We start from the raw sequence: 18,191 nt of genomic DNA on the forward strand, positions 1-18,191 counted from the left end.
TTTGAACTGGTACACTGACCCCAACCAAAGTCCTGCATTCATTCTAGCTGCCATGTTGGTTTTTTTTTTTTTAACATTTATTCAATTTTGAGAGACACAGAGCATGAGTGGGGGAGGAGCACAGAGAGAGGAAGACACCGAATCTGAAGCAGGCTCCAGGCTCTGAGCACAGAGCCTGACATGGGGCTCGAACCCACGAACCATGAGATCATGACCTGAGGTTGGATGCTTAACCCACTGAGCCACCCAGGCACCACTAGCTGCCATGTGTTCAGAAGGGTAATAGGTCACAATCCCTTATCTGAAATTTCTGAGGACCAATGTTTTTGGAACTCGGAATTTTAAAAACTTTAAAAAGTATGACCCATACATCATAAATTACACACTGCCCCCAACAGGGTCTGGGGCTGTTCCCTAACCAAACATGTTAATATTTCTGTAGCAAAATGCACAAATATTTTTTTAACTGGGTTAAACAAATAGTTTTATATCAAGTTTTCCTGCCAAATAGGTTCACATCAACTTCAAGCAAGATTCTGTCCTCAAGTGATTTAGTAAAAACCTTAGTTTCAGGGAGAAGAGTCCAAGATGGTGGAGTAGAAAAAACCCAAAGTCACCTCCTACATATAGAATCTATACCTATATATAGAGCAGTACCGCCTAAAGAAACTGAGGATTGACTGAACAGCTTCTGCATACCAAAGAACAGAGGGATCACATAGGGAACAGCAGAGACAGAGCCGGGACCCTACTCTTGAAGCTACAAACTGCAGGGGGTGGATAGCACTGAGGGGCCCACGTGCAGATTTGACTGCCCTGGGGTACGGCAAAACAAAAACAAAAATAAAACAAAACAACAACAAAACCCAGCTGTTTAAAGGGCAACTGGCACACATGTGAAGGAAACCCATTTACTAATCCTAGAGCATGGGCTAAATGGTGAGGTAACTGCTGGAAGTCTCTCTGGGGTCAGAGGTACCAGCAATCACCACTGTTTACATTTCCCCTCCACTTTGATAGCACAGACAGGAGCAGGGTCTGGGTGCTCTAGCTGGTCTGCCACTTCAGTGAGGCCAGCCGCTAGCCCACACCAGCTCCAGCAATCCCCCACCGTGACCCCCACACACACACTCACTCTAGCCTCAGCCATCCTACCATGGTGCCACCTGTATGAAAAGCCCTGGCCTATTCCCACTCCAGATAACCCACCAGGGCAGCCCCAGTGCACAGCACCCTGGGAACACCTGGCCTGTGCCCATTTCAGCTCGAGCCATCCCAACAGGCTGGCCCTAGCGCAGAGTGTCCTGGGACTCCTGGCCTGCACCTGCTCCAGCGCCAGCCAGCCAGCTGAAGCTAACAGGCGCATGCAGTCTGTACAAGGGATGTTCCTACACAAGTCCACTCCTTCAAGACTGGGAAAGGTGGATGTTTTGCTTATTAATTCAGTAAAACAGAAAATCAAACAAAATGAGGAGACAGAGGATTATGCTCCAAATGAAAGAACAAGACAAAACTTCAGAAAAAGAACAGAATAGAGATAAATAATCAACCTGAGAAAGAGTTCAAAATCTTAAAGATACTCACCAGACTTGAGAGAAGAGTGGAAGAACTCAGTGAGAACTTCAACAAAGAGATAGAATATATGAAAAAAACTAATCAGAGCTGAAAAACAACTGAAATTAAAAATATGCTATAGATAATCAATAGCAGATTAGAGGATCTAGAAGAACAGATCAGTAATCTGGAAGATAGGGTAACAGAAAGCACTCAAACTGAACACCAGTAAAAAAAAAAAAAGAGATATATGAAGGGGAACTCTGGGACATCAAGAGTCTAACATTTACATCATAGGGTCTTAAAGGAGAAGAGAAAAGGGTAAAAAATGTGTTTGAAGAAATAATAGCTGAAAACTTCCCTAACCTGAGGAAGGAAATAGACATTCAGGTCCAAGAAGTATAGAGAACCCCAAACATGATGAACTCCAAGAGGTCTACAATAAGACACAAAATGATTAAAATGGCAAAAATTAAAGATAAAGAGAGAATCTTAAAAAGCATCAAAAGCAACTAGTTATATACAAGGAAAACTCCATAAGACTATCGGCTGATTTTTCAGTAGAAACTTTATAAAACAGAGAGAGTGGCATGACATATTCAAAGTGCTAAAAGGAAAAATCTCAAAGCCAAGAATACTCTCTCCACCTGGCAAGGTTATCATTCAGAACCGAAGGAGAGATAGTTTCCCAAACAAAAGTTAAAGGAATTCTTCACCACTACACAGCCTTACAACAAATATCAAAGGGACTTCTTTAAGTGGAAAAGAAAAGGCCATAACTAGAAGAAAATTATGAAATGAAATAAAACTGCATTGGCAAAGGCAAACATAGAGCAAAAGTAGTAGATCAATCATTTATAAAACTAGTATGAAGGTTAAAAGACCAAAATAGTAAAATCAATTACAGTTGACTCTTAATGAAGAGATTAGGGGCACTGACATCCTATACATATAACTTTTTACTCCCCAAAATTTAACTACTAATAGCCTACTATGAATCAGAAACCTTACCAATAACATAAACAATCAAATAACACACATTTTGTATGTCGTACATATATATACTGTATTCTTACAATAAGGAAAGCTATAGAAAAGAAAATGTTATTAAGACCATAAGGAAGAGAAAATATGTTTATAGTACCATACTGTGAAACTTTCCACATAGGAAAAGAAAATGAGTTAAGGGATTCATAAAAGAAACAGATGTAAAATATGACATCATATACATAAAACATGTAGGGAGAAGAGTAAAAATGTAGTGATTCTAGAATTTGTTTGAATTTAACTAACCATTAAGTTTAAACTGCTATATATTTAGGATGTTAACTATGAACCTCATGGTAACCACAAACCAGAAACCTGTAACAAATACACAAAATATAAAGAGAAAGGACTCCAAGCATAACACTAAAGAAAGCTATAAAACCATAAGGAAGCAAGATAAGAAGAAATAAACAGAAAAGAACCACAAAAAACAACTAGAAAACAATTAACAAAATGACAATAATACCTATGAATAATTACTTTAAATGTAAATAGCCTAAATGCTCCAAAAGATGTAGGCGACTGAATAGATTAAAACAACAACAACCAAAAACAAGACCCATCTGTACACTGCCTACAAGAGACTTACTTCAGACCTAAAGATATATGTAGATTGGAAGTGAAGGGACAAAAAACATATACCATACAAATGGAAGTGCACACACACACACACACACACACACACACACACCAGGATAGTAATACTTATATCAGACAAAATAGACTTTAAAGACTGCAGCAAGAGACAAAGAAGGGCACTACATAATGATCAAGGGATCAATCTAATAAAGGATATGGCAATTGTAAATATCTATGCACCCAACGTTGGAGCATCTAATTACATAAAGCAAATATTAACAGACACAAAGGGAAAATTTGATACCAATACAATAATAGTAGGGTACTTTAACACTCCACCTATATCAACAGATAGATCATCCAGAAAGAAAATCAACAAGGAAGCGGTGGCTCTGACAGCACAATAGACGAGATAGTTTTAACATATATATGTGTGTGTGTATATATACACATGTATATTTTAACATGTATATACGTATGTATGTGTATGTATATATATGTATGTGTGTGTACACACACACACACACACACACACACACACACACACAAACACTCCATCCAAAAACAGAATACACATTCTTTTCAAGATAGATCATATGTTAGGCCACAAAATAACTCTCAAAAACTTTAAGACGACTAAAACCATATCAAGCATCTTTCTGACTGCATCAGTATGAAACTAGAAATCAACTACAAGAAAAAAAATGGAAAAAATATAAAAACACATGGAGGCTAAACATGATACTAAACAACCAATGGGTCAATGAAGACATCAAAGAGGAAATTTAAAAAAAATAACTGGAAACAAATGAAAACAGAAATACAACAGTTCAAAATATTTGGGAGGCAGCAAAAACAGTTCTCAGAAGAAAGTTAATAGCAATACAGGCTAACCAAAAAATACAGAATAAACTACATTACCTTACACCTAAAAAACTAGAAAAAGAAGAATAAAGGCCAAAGTTAGAACAAAGGAAATAACAAAGATCAGAACATAAATAAATGAAATAAAGTCTAAATAAGAGACTAATAAAGAGACCAATGAAAAGTAGAAAAGACCAATGAAACCAAGAGCTGGTTCTTTGAAATAATAAACAACAATGATAAACCTTTAGTCACGTTCATAAAGAAAAAAAAATAGAAAACTCAAAATTGGAATGAAAGAGAAGTTACAACCTACACCACAAAAATACAAAGGATTAGAAGAGATTGCTAGAAAAAATTATATGCCAACAAATCAGACAACCTAGAAGACATAGATATTCCTAGAAATATACAATCTTCTAAGACTGAATCAGGAAGAAATAGAAAATCTGAAGAGACCTATCACTAGTAACAAGTTGAATCAGTAATCAAAAAATTCTCAATACACAAAGTCCAGGACCAGATTACTTTACAGGTAAAATCAACTAAACATTTAAATAAGAGTTAATACCTATTCTTCTCAAACTATTACAAAAAATAGAAGAGAAAGGAAAGATTCTAAATATATTCCACGAGGCCAGCACTATTCTGATAACAAAACCAGACAAAGACACTACAAAAAAATTTTAAAAAATTAGAGGCCAATATCCCTGATGAGCATAGACACAAAAACCTTCAATGAAATATTAGAAAACCAAATTCAACAGTACATTAAAAGAATCATTTAGAACACCTGGGTGGCTCAGTCAGTTGAGTGTCTGGCTCTTGATTTCGGCTCAGGTCATGACCTCACGGTTCATGGGATGGAACCCCACATCGGCCTCCAAGTTGTCAGCGTGGAGCCTGCTTTGGATTCTCTCTCTCTCCCTCTCTCTCTGCTCCTCCCCCACTCTCTTTCTCAAAAAATAAACTTAAAAAAAAGAAAGAACGATCATTCACCACCATCAAGTGGGATTTATCCCAAGGATGCAAGAATGGTTCAACCTGAATCATCCACAAATCAATCAACATGGTACATTACATTAACGAAATGAAGGATAAAAATCATGATCATCTCAATAGATGCAGAAAAGGCATTTGACAAAATTCAATATCCATGTAAAAACTCAACAGAGTTGAAAAAATATATGTTAACATAATAAAAGTTATCTATGACAAGTCCACAACTAATATTATATTCAATGGTGAGAGGCTGAAAGCTTTTTCTTTAAGATCAGGAACAAAACAAGAATGTCCACTCTTGCCACCTTTATTTAACATAGTACTGGAAGTCCTAGCCATATCAATCAGATAAGAAAAAGAAACAAAAGGCATCCAAATTGATAAGGAAGAAGGAAACCATCACTATTTGCAAATGACATAATATTTTACATAGAAAACCCTAAAGACCCCACCAAAAAAAATCTATTAGAATAAATGAATTTCATAAAGTTGCAAGAAATGAAATTAATGTACAGAAATCTACTATGTTTTTATACACTTACAGCAAAGTAGCAGAAAGAGATATTTAGAAAACAATCCCATTTATAATGCATCAAAAATAATATACCTCAGAATAAATTTAACCAAGGAGGTAACACACCAGTACTACGAAAATTGTAAGACACTGATTAAAGAGACTGAAGATGACAAAAACAAATAGAAAGACACACCATGCTTATGGATTGAAAGAATAAATATTGTGAAAATTTCCTTGCTACCCACAGTGAGCTACCCAAAGAAAATGAAAACACTAACTCAAACAGGTGTATGTTTCCTATTTTTATTGCAGCATTATTTACAAGAGCCAAGATATGGAGGTAACCCAAGCGTCCACTGATAGATGAATGGATAAAAAAGATGTGGTACATATACACAATGGAATATTACTCAGCATTTAAAAGAACGAAATCTGGCCATTTGCAACAACATGTATGGACATAGAGAGTATAATACTAAGTGAAATAAGTCAGACAGGAAAAGACAAATACCATATGATTTTACTAATTTGTGGGATCTAAGAAACAAAACAAATGAACTAACAAGCTAGAAATAGACTCATAAAAAAAAAAACAAAAAAAAAACAGAACAAACTGATGCTTGCCAGTGGGGAGCAGAGTGGGTTAATGGGCAAAATAGGCGAAAGGAATTAAGAGGTACAAATTTCCAGTTATAAAATAAGTCATGGGGATGAAAATTACAGCATAAGAAATACAGTCAATAACACTGTAAAAATTTGTATGGTGACTGATGGTAACTACATGTGGTGAGCATTTCATAACGTTGAGTCACTATGTTGTACACCTGAAACTAATATACTGTTGTTAACTATACTTCATATTTTCAAAAATTTCAGAGCTCTTGGTATTGTGGTCAGAAATCACTATTAACTCCCATTTAATAGATAAGTAAACTGATGGCCAGAGAGATTTAGTACTTTACTCAGGGTACCCACATAAACAGGCCAAATTGGGATGCAAATCCAGGAAGTCTGGCGCAAAGGTAAAAGCCTTAATAGCACTCCACTAATTATACTGCCTCTCCAAACTTGACACTTCTGAGCATCAGGTTATCAGGCTGGTTCCAGATCTGGAAAACTACATGGAGAACAATTAAAAGAGAACTTGAGCTATTTAGCAAAGAGCAGAGAAAACCAAGGAGGAGATACCATGTTTTACTCAGATACCAGTCCCCTTCCCAGATTCCTTCCCTAACTCCATTTTTTATGAGAGGACATTAGGCTACCAAAGACTCTGGGATCAACTACAAAGATAAGATTCTGAGAGATAGGAGCTGAGAGATGTGTGTAGGATGAACAAAGGCCAATCCTACTCTTTGCTGAAGTAAAGCAGAGGCAAGCTATGAATTAGAGGGTAGCTGTCAACAGCCTCAGATCTTTCTCTGTTAGCTTATTCATTTATCAAACACTCGTTGGGTACCTAGCCTGTGCACAACTGTCCTCAGTGCTGGGAAATGCCAAAGAACAAACTGCTCCTGCCTTCCTTTCTAATCTTATGTCCTCCTCTCTCCCACTCCTGCTAAATCCAGCCACAAGGGTCCTTCTGTACCACAAACCCTCCCAGATTCTTTCCACCATCAGGACCTTTGCACCTGCAGTTTCCCATTCCTGGCATATTCTGTTTCCTGTTCTTCAAGTGGCTCAGCTTATACATCATTTCCCCAGCGAGGGCATCCCTAACCACCCCATCTAGTTGCTTGTTATGTTAATTTTCATCTTTGCACTTACTGGTATCTAATTTTTTTTTCCAGTATTTGTTTACCTTCTCCCCCTATTGAATTTAGTTTAATGACTTTTTTTGGTTTTGTTTTGCTTTTTAAGTAGGCTCCATGTCTAACATGAGGCTTCAATGCATGACCCTGAGATTAAGAGTCACATGCTCTACCAACAGAGCCAGCCAGGTGCCCCTGAATTTAGCTTAATGAAATCAGGAACTTCATCTGTTTTGCAGTCTGCTGTATTTATGATGTTTTGAATAGTACCAAGCATATAGCAAGTAGTCTATAAATATTTACTGAATAAATTAATAACCAAGAAATTATGCTTCCATTTTGGGGAATGTGTTAGCTTTGTTGTTTTGAAAGCCTGTCCTGTGGTTGCAAACTAGAGAAAATATAATGAGCCGTGTGGTTGAGGTGGCTAAGTCTAGAGCAACATCCAAACTCCTCCTCTTTAACAGGACTCCCACTGGAGTTTACTGACCCCAGCATTCTTTATAGAAAGGATTTGGTCATTGGGGTGTGGGTGGAAAAATGAAGTGTGCCATTTCTATGTCATGCCCTTAAAACAAAGGGTAGATGTGGCCACTGGCCCTTTCTGCACTTCCCATTACCTGGAAGATGTCAGGATCTAAAGCAACCACTTTGGATCCAACGATGGAAATCCTGTGCATTGAGAATGACATAGCTGTTCTGCCAGCCTTAGACAGTTTACCTCTGGATTATGAAATAGACACAAATAAGCTTCCATCTTGTTTAAGCTGCTGTATTGGAGGGCGGGGGGGGGGGGGGCTACTTGGTTACAACAGCTAATAACTCTAATAACAAGTCTTAGCTCTTTTTTCAGCAATTTAGAGGATCCTTGCTACACCTGGCCTGCCTCTCTCAAGAACCACTGCTTAAATACTATTTCCATATTTTTTCATTTTTAAATTTTATCCTTACCATCTTTCAAGTTAGTTTCTGTGTCCCACAACACATTGCCTTTGCAACCTTCCACGTGCAGAAAGGGAAAGGAAACACATTTAGTGAATGATGAGTAGGAGCCACTTACTATGCTAAATGCCTTGTCTATAATATCTTAACTCTCTCAATATGTCTGTGAATCCAATGTCATTTCAATTTTCCAAATAAGAAATGCCTTGCCTATAATATCTTAACTCTCTCAATATGTCTGTGAATCCAATGTCATTTCAATTTTCCAAATAAGAAACAGACTCAAGGATGTTAGATGTCTGGTCCAAGGTCATACAACTATTAAGTGGCAGCATTAGACTTTGAGCCAGGTGAGAGCCAACTCTATAGAGCCACTACTCCATGCTGATACTGTGGCATGCACAATGACTGAGGGCTTGCATTTGTGTTCTTAGATTACTTTTTTTTTATAACTTATTAACATAATTGCATGACTTTTACTTGACTTGTCCGTATGCCATCTCTTTACTCAACTGTTAGGGCGTTTGCTTTTTATAAATTGTGGTCATATATAACATAAGATTTACCATTTAGCTATTTTTAAGTGTCCAGTTTAGTAACATTAAGTGCATTCAGGTTGCTGTATAACCATCCACCACTATCTACCTCCAAAACTTGTTCATCATCTCTGAAAAAATATGAGAATCTCCATGAGTTTGTGTGTTGTCCTTGCACCAGGGGACATGCTAATCTTCTCTGCATTGTGCCAATTTTAGTCCATGTGCTGGCCAAGTGAGCACAGGGGGCCAAGTGTTTAAGTCACTGGTTTTCTCATTCTTGGCCTCTCTCCCCGTTTTCTTTCCTTCCTTCCTTCTGTGACCTGTTGCCTGCTGCTTAGTAATGAACCGGAGCATCCTAGCAATAGATGTGCCTGTTCAAAGTCATGAGAAAGAGGAAGGAGAAATAAACATAAAAGGGCCTGGCTTGGATCCTATCTTTATCCTCTGCCCCAACCAATCCCCAGGGAGGAAGGGGATTGAGCAAGGAAACAGGAGACTCACAAACAGCCTAATTTAAAATGGAATCACTGTGAAGTTTCTTAGCCCTTCAAACAGCAAGTTAGCAACTCTGATCTGCTCTGCCCTGCATGACTCACTGTCCGTGCCAAGTACTGCCTGCGTCTCGGAACTTCGTCCTCCTCATCTCAAGCTCCCAGGCCCTACCTCCATTTTCTCCTTTCCTTCCTCCTACTCTCTCTCCTCTGGAGGTTTTCACCACCTGCAAGAAAGCATGGCAGGGAGAAGTGTCGGTGCTTTAAGGGGAGGAGATCAATTCAGTGTGAATTTCTGTTTTCCATGAAAGGCTTTTCCATGAGAACACCGGCATTTGAGAGTTTCCTGTGTTCACTGCCCTCTCACTCGGCGGTGACCCTTCCCCAAATCCCTACAAACACCTGAGCTGCTCTGCTTCTCCAAAACATGCTTTGTCCCCACAAATGCTACTTGTGGGAAGAGGCTCTGAGTTTGGCCTGCTCCTGCCATTTGATTATTTGCTTATTGTGCTGATTCGATACATAAGTAAGCATTCAGTCTTCTAATTTATACTCTATGTGATTTTGAAAGCCTAACGATGTGTGCAAAGAGCTTGAAGCTGTTGCAGTGTGGCTTCCATTACCATGCTTGCGTGAGCCTGAATCTGTTGCCCACCCTTCTCCCTCACCCTCACAGGGTCAATGGGAGACAGCCTAGGGTGCAAGCCAAGCATCTCTCTCGGACCCGGTGGGGGCAGCTTGAGGCCGGGCTGAGCCCATCAGGAGAATGGAAATGGTGTAGATATCCAGGCCTGGTCCTTGAGAAACCGAAAACCTTACAGGCAGGGGAAATCAATGTGCAAAGTTATACCTGCCATCGGTAAAAAGGTGCGCTTGCAAGAGTGACAGTAATGATTAGGGTCATGTGGGGCATGAAGAAGGACTTCCTGCTAAGGCAGTTTCAGTATAAATCATTTTTCTTGTTAAATATTTTGGGGTGTTGTTATTGTAACAGCAAAACATATTCTTGGTAGGAAAATCATACATATATTCGAATCCTTCCAATCCCACAATACAGAGATAACTGTTGTATATATTTCTTTAAAACTTATTCCATTTAGGTAAAGAAATTGTGGTTTATATACACAATGGAGTACTACGTGGCAATGAGAAAGAATGAAATATGGCCCTTTGTAGCAACGTGGATGGAACTGGAGAGTGTGATGCTAAGTGAAATAAGCCATACAGAGAAAGACAGATACCATATGGTTTCACTCTTATGTGGATCCTGAGAAACTTAACAGGAACCCATGGGGGAGAGGAAGGAAAAAAAAAAAAGAGGTTAGAGTGGGAGAGAGCCAAAGCATAAGAGACTCTGAAAAACTGAGAACAAACTGAGGGCTGATGGGGGGCGGGAGGGAGGGGAGGGTGGGTGATGGGTATTGAGGAGGGCACCTGTTGGGATGAGCACTGGGTGCTGTATGGAAACCAATCTGACAATAAATATCATATATTTAAAGAATAAATAAAATTTAAAAATTAAAAAATAAAAAAAAAACTTATTCCATTTAATTTTACTTACTTTAGCAGGGAAAAAAGGTGAAGTGAAACTAAAGGAGCTGAATTTTATGTATATAGTTCTTCAAACAAGACCTGTTAGTTACTAAGGAACTCTTCAAGTAAGTTCAAAATTAGGAGGCTTAGATATTAGGGTCAGTGGATATTATTTAAATTTTTTTAAGCTTATTTATTTATTTTGAGAGAGACCGAGACAGTGAAAGCAGGGGAGTGGCAGACAGAGGGGGACAGAGAGAAAATCCCAAGCAGGCTCCACACTGTCAGCACAGAGCCCAATGCAGGTCTTGAACTCACAAAACCATGAGAGATCATGACCTGAGCTGAAACCAAGAGTTGGACACTTAACTGACTGGGCCACGCAGGCAGCCATCAGTGAATATTATTTAAAGTTTATGCTTCTTAATGACCATAAGTTTGTTCCCAAATTTATTTTTTATTTTTTTTTAAGTGTATTTATTTTTGAGAGACAGAAAGAGCACAAGCAGGGGAGGGGCAGAGAGAGAGAGGGAGACACAGAACCTGAAGCAGGCTCCAGGCTCTGAGCTGTCAGCACAGAGCCCGATGTGGGGCTTAAACCCATGAACCATGAGATCATGACCTGAGCCAAAGTCAGACGCTCAACCAACTGAGCCACACAGGCACCCCAGTTTGCTCCCCAATTTCGAGGTTTAGAGGACTGTCCAGTCAAAATCCAAAGTCACCTTTGCTATGTTAAAAACAACAAAATCGTATTCCTTTATTTTTTGAGGGAGAAACCAAAAGAGAAAATGAGAACAAAATTTTATATCTAAGTTTGCCCTCTGGGTGATTCTTCAAAAGAACTATTAGGGAAAATCTGATCCGTAAAGAATAATACACTATAAAAATGGCAAACCACTTTCAAGAATAAAAAACAACACATTCAACACAGAGAAATGTTTGTGCCCAGTACTCATTACAAATTCAAACATATTTAATTCAGAGCCCATCACTATTTCTTTCACACCAACTGCTCAAAATCTAATTTGCTTCATATTTAGACCAGGACTTTCTTGTAGAGCGTTTTATTCTATTTCCCAAACTATTCAGTGGCCATTCTTTTTCTTGTTGGAAAAAAGAGACTTTACACCACCATGTTATTGATAGCCAGCTATAGTGACACTTCTAGATCCTAAACACAAGATCTGTGCAGCGTTACCCTTTCTTCCTGAAGACTGTTTCCATGGAGCCCTCTGACTTCCCCTTCCGATTTGGACTCCCCACGGTCTACGCGTGTGAAACAACTGTCACCGTCCTAGGATTTCTCTCATCATTGTCCTTCTAGATTGGTCTCTTGGATCCTATCTTTTCCTCTTTCTTGGGTTCTGCTTCTGTTTGGCTCTAGTACAGTTGTGAGTAACTCTTCTAGAAAAAGTATTTCGAAGACCATCTTTCTGAGTCCCTGCCTGCATCTGAAAATATGTATGCTTAATCTAGCTGGGATGTATTTTCAAATATATTTGAATGTTCAAATATTTCCCCCAGAATGTAGAACTCCCCACTGCATGGTCTTTCAAAATCCAGTGTTGCTAATGGGAACTTGATCCAGTTCGACTTGAGTCCCTTCATAGGCAAGCTTGTGTTTGCTCTGAGAACTTGAAGGATATTCTTCTTATCCTTGTAGGACAGAAATTTCACCAGTATGTATCTAGATGGACCCTTTCAATCTGAAGACCCAAATCATTTCTCTGTTTTGATTATGTCCTCTGTGTTCTTTTCATCCTTCTGAGATTCCAGTTGGAGGATATAGAGGGTACACTGCTAAGATCTTTTCTCAGCCTCCTTCTCGAACTTTTTCCCTATTTTTACATCACATATCTAAGTTTTAGAAGATTTCTTTTTTCAACTTATCTTCCAGATTACTAATTCAGTCCTTGGCTGCTTCTATTTTTTAGATTTTGGTGGAATGTCAAAATTAACTTTGGTAATCATATTTTCAAGACTCTGGTTTTCTGATTATTCCTTTCAATGTAAGGATACAAGTCAGTCCTCTTCAGTCTCTCCATGTTTAAAATTTTGTTTTTAAGTAATCTCTACACCCAGCATGGGGTTTGAATTTATAACCCCTGAGATCAAGAGTTTCCTGCTCTACGGACTGAGCCAGCCAAGCACTCCTCTCCAAGGGTTCTAATGAGACATCAAAAGTTTCCCTCCTCCCTAGTGTTAGTTCACTTTACCCTAGGGGTATGCTGTTCTATTTAGACTCCTTTTGTGCTGAGGGTTTTCTTTAATTACCTATTTATCTTTGTCCTTAGATCAGGACCAGTTTGCCCTGGGCTTCCTCTGAGCTGGTTTTTGAGCTATATTTTGAGAGGTGAGGACTCATTGGCAAAGTCTGTGTAAAGGCATCCCAGGTTGACCGTTTTGTTTCTTGTGGGGGAAGAAGTAAGCAAATCAGGGTCAAGGCAAAGAAATTAATATGACTAGGAAAAAAAGCGTCCCACTGAGGGTAAAAAAGAGAGGGATAAAATTGGAAGGTGTGAATTTAAGATGGTAACTAACAAAGGATTTTTAATGGCGGGTGGGGGGATATGCCGGTATGATATGAAATGGAAACACTTCCAATTTCCTGATCACCATAGACCCTACCCCTGCCACCACCTGCTGCTGTCCTCCCAGAGAAGACATGGAGACTGATTTCCATTTTTTACTTGCCTCGCAAGAAACAGAAGTATCTGCTCCTGCTTCTCCCTGGGGTCCTACACAACTGAGAGAGAAGCCATGAAGCAACCTGAAAGAGGAGAGGCCCCGTTGTTCAGGGTCCAAGGGTACAGCACAGTCCTGGCAGGCTGCTCAGGTTCTGGGTCAGTTCCCACCTTGGGCAGCACACCTTATTGCTTAACACCACCATGCTATGGTCATGTTGCTTCCTAGCTGGCCTTCCCGGTCGATTTAACACATGACGTCTCTGTGACTTAGCCAACTCTGATTAGTGCAGTAACCTTGATGGGCTTTGCATGCTATCAGAACTTTTTCTTTTAAAGCTACTACTTACGAAAAATCTCAAACATATTCAAGGGTAAAGAAAACAGTATAATGAGCCCTCATGTGCCTGTCACCCAGTATCTTAGTCTATCTGGGCTGCTCTCACAGAATACCACGGACTGGGTAGCCTGTAGACAGCAGAAATTTGTTTTCTCACAGCTCTGGAGGCCAAGATCAGGGTGCAACTGTGGTCAGGTTCTGGCAAAAGCCCTCTTCCTGGTTCACAGACAGCCATCTTCTCACTGAGTGCTCACAGTGGGGAAGGGACAACGGAGCTCTTTGGGGTCTCTTTCATAGGGGTACTAAGCCCATTCAGGAAGCATCCACCCCACAACATAATCACTTCCCCAAGGCCCAATCTCCTAAAACTATCACACTGGGTGGGGGGGGGTGGTTAAGATTTCAACATATTAGCTTGGGGTAGACACAAACATTCCAGCTTCAACAACTACATCAACATTTTGCCAATTTAAGAACCTACTTTTAAGCAGCACCCATTTTTCAAAATGAGACTCTCCTTTTTAATAAACATGTGGCTAAGCCCCACCATTGGAAATGCTGTGATCAAGCCTCCCCCAAAAACCATAGTTTTAAAAAGTTTCTCAAGTGATTCTGAGGCCCACAGAAAATTGAGAGCCACTGCTGTAATGAAATGACAACAAGAACATGATTCTACCATATGCATAACATTCAAAAGCGTTTACTAGCAGAATACCCAGAAGACATAAAGGAAAAATGGTTATATCAGTCTATATGAAAAATGTAAATGGCAGTATAGCAAAAGACCACTAAAGAAAAGAAATACAGGGGTGCCTGGGTGGCTCGGTCAGTTAAGCGTCTGACTTCGGCTCAGGTCATGATCTCACTGTTTGTGAGTTCAAGCCCCACATCAGGCTCTGTGCTGACAGCTCAGAGCCAGGAGCCTGCTTCAGATTCTGTGTCTACCTCTCTCTCTGCCCCTCCCCCACTCGCTCGCACACGTGCTCTCTCTCAAAAATAAAATTTTTTTAAAAATTAAAGAAAAAGAAAAGGAATACAAATAATACAATAAGAGAAATATGTTCAACTTATAAAATATCCTTAATTCATGGTGTTTATAAATTAGCAGCATTTAGTCAAAATAGCAGTAATTATAAAACCCCATAGGCAAAGGCTATGAACAAACATAACCTGTTAAGATTTGACAAGAAAATCTGAAAATGGCCAATAAATCTGTGTGCTCAGTCTCTTTAGAGATCAGTAAAATGCCAATTAGAATGATAAAGAAACAATTTCTAACCATCATATTAGCCAAAAGTGAAATGATTTCTAATCTCCCATGCTGGTTGAGATTTGGGAAGAAGACCACCCCCTTTAGTAACAGGACTATAAACTTGTTAGGTAACAGTTAGACACCATGTATTAAAATTGTAATGCATATACTCTTGGACCCCAAATCTTACTTCAGTGCATCTAGCTAGGAAAAACAAAACTATAAATTTATTAAGATACGGAATAGTAATTATACATATTTCATAATAATATGTTTTACAATGTCAGCAACTTACACTTACTGAGAGCTTACTATGTGCCAAGAGCTGTGCTAAATACGCTACAAAGGACGTCTGACTTAATCCTTGCGACAGCTTGAGGTGGTAATTACCAAAGATTTGTTTTTAAATGTGCTAGTCAATGTTGGAGTTGGAACTTGAAACTGTCAATATGACTGCAGAGTTCACACTCTAAGCCACTGCAATGCACTGCCAAACTGGAGACAAATAACCAAAAAAGAAAACTAACCCAAATGCCCTTGACAGAGGCATGGTCTTTACAATGATATCAACTAGTACACAAAATGCCCAGTCACAAATAATATACACTTTGGGGGGGGGTAGGGAAGTTGCAACACATTTGCTTTCCGTAGAAACAGAAAAAGGAAGTCATGATGGGGAAGGGGCAAGTATAAAAGTCTTTGAAGAGATTTCTCTTCAAGTTTTTCCTGTAAATTCCTGGTTAGAAGGGTTCTGACCAAGCCATGGACAGAGTATGGGTTCCCCAAGTTTCCAATGAGAAGCAACTTTGTGGCCTCGTCCCAACTGGCCCTCCCAAGGAAAAACACTGAGGGTGTGATCAACTTTTTTAATTGGCTGAGGGATGGTGCTTATGAGGATTCTGAGGGCCCTGGAAACATGGCCTCAATTTTCCTGGAAAATCACCACTTGTTCGTTTTATTTCCTTGGAATTTGGAGAGGATGTCATGAATACCGTGTTCTCATCAAGCCTGTGGCTGACTCTGCCCTGAAGGCTTACTTATTAACTCCTGCTGAAAGGAGAGAAGATTCTTACCAACGGCAGGGTCATTTGCCATCACGTTCTGGGTTTCAGGACAGACTCTCCAAAGCCTCTAAGTTTTATGTCTGGAGTGTGGGGAAAACTCCACAGATAAACCACATGCCAGAGCTGTAGCCTGGGAGCATATAATAGAATATGTTCTCAATTTGCTTTAACATAGATTTAAATCAATAATATGAACAAGTCACAAGGACCCATGTAGACAGTGTGTAATAAAGATTATTAATCTAATTGTGTGTGCCTGAAATTAAAAGAAAATAAACAAGTAGCAAGTATTACCCTAATACTCTAATAATCTATTTAAGAAACTGTGACAACCACTGTATTTTTTTCTTATTGTCAACTATTATTAATAGCTACTTAACCTAACCTTGTTCTCTTTTCAGACTCATGTGAGTAAATACACTTCTAACTTGTGCAAACCCCTGCCTTACAGTAAAATCTTGGAGGCATATTTACTGCTCGAGCACAAAAATGTGATATTTCCAATGACTTTTCACACCAGGTCCTTGTAGAAAGTTCCTATTAAACTCTTTCCTTGTAGGAAAAGTCTGCTTATTACCAGCTTGTCCAAGAAGACAAGTGGCTCCCTTGTCAGGCCCAAGAACCCCGAGCACCCTGAACAATGTCACATCTTCCCAGCTTTTGACCAAAACAGAATGAGAAAAACCTGGGTTGAAGCATTAGATAGAAGTCAAGTGCTCAGATTCTGGGCAGATTATTATTTGGGTTCAGATATGAGCTCTGCCGTTACTAGCAAGATACTTCACTTCTCTGTGCCTCAGCTATGCCATCTGTAAAATCGTGGGGCAATAACTGTTCCTCCTTCACACGTTTGTTGTAAGAAGCAAATGAGAAATTGCACATAAAACATACAGCACTAGGTCTGCACAGAGGAAACACTCCATAAAACTGACCTGTATCTGTTTTGTGTGTCACGAAAAAACCCACCTTTGACGGACCCTCCTTGACAGTTGGAAGAGCGGTTAAGCTCTTAGCTCTGGCATCTAACACACGTGGGTTCAAATATAGTTCTGGTATTCACTAGCCATGTGACCTGTGATTTTTCTTTCTTAACCTTTATAAGCCCTTTTTTGAATCTATAAAAATAGAAGTGACTGTAGCACCTCACCTCTTAGGCTTGTTGGGAGGATTAAATGAGATAATGCATGTCCTCTCCAATGCCTGGCACTTTAGTAAGTGTCCAATAAATGTTAATGGCTTTTTATTTTTTATTTTCATTTTAATACTTTTGATTTCAATTCTGCTTGAATCAAGTACAGTTGACCCTTTAAACAACACAGGATTGAGCTGTAGAGGTCCACTCACACATTTTTTTTCAATAAATACAGCACAGTACTCTAAATGTATTTTCTCTTCCTTATGATTTTCTTGCTTACATTTTCCTTTCTTGGTTTACCTTATTGTAAGAACACAGTATGTAATACTCATAACATACAAAATACGTGTTAATTGTAATATGTGTTATCAGTAAGGCTTCCAGTCAACAGTAGACTATTAGTATTAAGTTTGGGAGGAGTCAAAAGTTAACAGGAATTTTCAACAATGTCGGGGGTCGGCTCCCCTAGACCCCATGTTATTCAAGGGCCAACCATACTCATTAATTAGAGCACAATGGACTTCCCTGTTTTAAAAATGCAGTAAACCTACAAATCTCATCAGTCCATTTTTGGGGGTCAAATCGTGGCTCAGGAGTCAGAATATAAAGATACTGGACATGACTCTTAGCCAGAGCTAAGAGCTTAACCATTCTCCCAACTGTCAAGGAAGGTCCATCCAAGGTGTTTTGTTTTTTTTTTTTCATGACACACAAAACAAAAAATAAAGATACGTGATCTCAAGAAATATCAGAAGCTTGGATTTCTTAAACTATAAAACCAAACATAAATGTCTCCTCTTATTAAGATTTTCACAGGGTAATGGATGAAACATGTTCTGTAAACTATAAAATACAAAATGTAAGACTTCATCATTTTCTCAAGATAAGTAAGGA

The 18,191-nt window shown here is 39.0% G+C and overlaps 1 long non-coding RNA gene and 1 other non-coding gene across 2 annotated transcripts in view; both read right to left on the bottom strand.

Moving 5' to 3' along the window:
• The window catches only part of LOC125160546 (uncharacterized), a 170,391-nt gene that overhangs the window by 48,552 nt on the left and 103,648 nt on the right, over positions 1–18,191 (bottom strand). The window lies entirely within an intron of this gene.
• On the bottom strand, positions 8,927–9,035 carry LOC125161349 (U6 spliceosomal RNA). Its single transcript, XR_007150564.1, has one exon. It is a non-coding gene; the product is annotated as a U6 spliceosomal RNA (small nuclear RNA).

Source organism: Prionailurus viverrinus, chromosome A2, assembly GCF_022837055.1.
Source record: "Prionailurus viverrinus isolate Anna chromosome A2, UM_Priviv_1.0, whole genome shotgun sequence".
Lineage (NCBI taxonomy): Eukaryota > Metazoa > Chordata > Mammalia > Carnivora > Felidae > Prionailurus > Prionailurus viverrinus.